Below are 2,900 nucleotides of genomic sequence, written 5' to 3'. Positions count from 1 at the left end.
GTTTATAGTCTGGTTAATACAATTTAGTGAGAACTACTCATACACGCGGATGTCAAATACAACAACAAAGACCAGAGTGACGTCATCTTCGAACTATCTATAGATATATGCGCTTGGCTAAGAAACCCACAACATTGTCATCCGGAGGTATACGGACCACCAATTGAAGCTTACATTCAATGGGCATGATCTATAGATAGTTCGAAGATGACGTCACTCAGGCCTTTGTTATTGTTTTTGCCATCCGCGTTTATGAGTAATGCTCACTTAACTGTATTAACCTGACTATAAGCGTTAATGGATACACACAGTTTTGTGTGTTGGTCCTTTATACTTCCGGATGGCAATGTTATGAGCTTCTTAGCCAAGCGCATACAATCTATAGATAGTATGCAGATGACGTCACTCATGCCTTTGTTATCGTTTTTGCCATCCGCGTTTGTGAGTTGTTCTCACTAAACTGTATTAACCAGACTATAAAAGTTCATGGTTACACAGAATTTGTGTGTTGGTCCGTTATACTTCCGGATGGCACTGTTGTGAACTCCTTGGCCAAGCGCATTCTATCGATATTAACTTTCCACGTGCTCGAGATCATTGGTCACATTGCAAAATGTGCTCAAAGTGACCCACTTAGTGAAAAGTGTTCACAGCTTTTAAAATATCTAATATCACGATTGGTCACTTGATTCAGCTTGACACATGGGTATGTTTATAACATTTGTAAACAAAGCATCGTGTTTACATTTGTTTAGAAATATCCAATCGTTGGACAGCAACACATCATGTGATTGATGTCCTGCTTTTACGAAAACATGAATTTATATAGATCGCTCCCATTCACATTGTTATTTATGAGTAGTTCTCACTAAAGTGCATTAACCATACAATAGATAGAATGCGCTTGGCCAAGGAGTTCACAACATTGCCATCCGGAAGTATAACGGACCAACACACAAACTCTGTGTAACCATGAACTTTTATAGTCTGGTCCAGACAGTTTAGTGAGAACAACTCACAAACGCGGATGGCAAAAACAATAACAAAGGCCTGAGTGACGTCATCTTCGAACTATCTATAAACGTTCAAGGTTAACATAGTCTTGCGTGTTGGTCCGTGTTATTTCCGGATGGCAATGTGAGTTTCTTTGCCAAGTGCACGGCATCTTTCTGTCCCTTGTCGATAGAGACATTTGAATTTGGTCATAGCCTTTGTCAACTTATAGATAGTTCGAAGATGACGTCACTCAGGCCTTTGTTATTGTTTTTGCCATCCGCATTTGTGAGTTGTTCTCACTAAACTGTATTAACCAGACCATAAAAGTTCATGGTTACACAGAGTTTGTGTGTTGGTCCGTTATTCTTCTTCTTCTTCTTCGTTCCTCTGATGGACATCTATGGCTGCAGTCCGATATCTGCTATGAAGTCTGTGGTCCGCTTTAGGTCCTCAGCCTCACCATAGAGCTTTGTGTTGAGTGTTGTAGGGGTGACCCAGTGGTTCGAACGTTGCACGTTGTATAATGGGCAATCCATAAGCACATGCAAAGTGGTTTCATGGTCGGTTCCACACGGGCAATAAGGGGTTGTTCCAATACCTAGCTTTGTAAACATATGTCCTCTTAGTCTATTGTGTCCTGTTCGGAGGCGGAATAGAGTGACTTGGCTACTTCGCTGAATGGCATGGATTGGATCCTGCTTGTTGTGTTCCAGGTGTGTGTCATTCCTTTCTTTGTCTATTTTTAGCTTTATTATTTTCTTTTGCTGATGGTAAGTGATTGACGACTTCGGTTGTTCCTTTTGGGCTCCTTCTTTGGCCAGTTGATCGGCAATTTCATTTCCATATACTTCCGGATGGCAATGTTGTGAACTCCTTGGTCAAGCGCATTCTATCTATCTGATGCCCCTTGTCGATAGAGACATTTGAATTTGGTCATAGCCTTTGTCAACTTATAGATAGTATATCGCTTGGCGAAGAAGTTCACAACATTGCCATCCGGAAGTATCTGACTGTGACGAGCGATTTTCTTTCACTGCGTGTTTCTTTATCATTCGTCAGTGTCTCATTTAAAACCACTTCAAACCTAGTGGACGAGACATATATTTGACTAATACCTCCAGCTAGGATAATCAAAACATGGACAGCCTTTTTCCAATAAAGCTCTAGATTTCTCTAACGGAAATTTGGTCGTTAGGTGGGAAACATTTCCATTGTATAACGGAACACTCACTTTCAGCTTAAGGCTTATTTACCTGTTCAAATTTTCTGCCCATTGTATTCATGCCTCCTGCTAATTACCTTTTCCAAACAAGACGCCATCGTGCATAGGCCCTGAGGTCTTGTCTCGTTCAAGAGTAGCTAAAATTACAATTAAGGTCTAGCTCTCCGGTAATTCTCCGTTATTCTTTCTTACCAAAGCATCTGGATATCATTGGCTATCTAAAACAGGAACATTCTTCTGATTGGCTATTCCCCATAATTCATTTCACAAAACTCAAAGTCATCTCTGAGTTTAATCACACACACGCTAAGAAGCCCAAGAGAGAAGAGCTATCCCTCCAATTTCAAACTTAAAAAAAGTTTGTCATCCCTCGGCTGGAGGTAAAATGAATTATTGGTTAACATTCAAAGTGGAACGAGATATTACTGTGAATTCAATTTAATCTATCTATTATTAATATTATAGTTTGTGTATATATTTTAATTGTGCTATTCCATGGATGTTCGTAAGTTGGAATACCTGTACAAAACTATATCTATATGTATCTTATTTTATAGTTAACAGTTGTTTATGATCTATGCTATTTTTTTTTCATTTATATTCAATATGCATATTGCTTGAATGTATGTACCCCACCGCCAATCGCCGGCCACACATCATAACCTCAATTATAATTAATAAA

The sequence above is a fragment of the Berghia stephanieae genome, chromosome 9 (assembly GCF_034508935.2).
Source record: "Berghia stephanieae isolate SIO BIC M18660-M18661 chromosome 9, UCSD_Bste_1.3, whole genome shotgun sequence".
NCBI classification, from domain to species: domain Eukaryota; kingdom Metazoa; phylum Mollusca; class Gastropoda; order Nudibranchia; family Aeolidiidae; genus Berghia; species Berghia stephanieae.
This window is presented reverse-complemented; position numbering follows the sequence as displayed.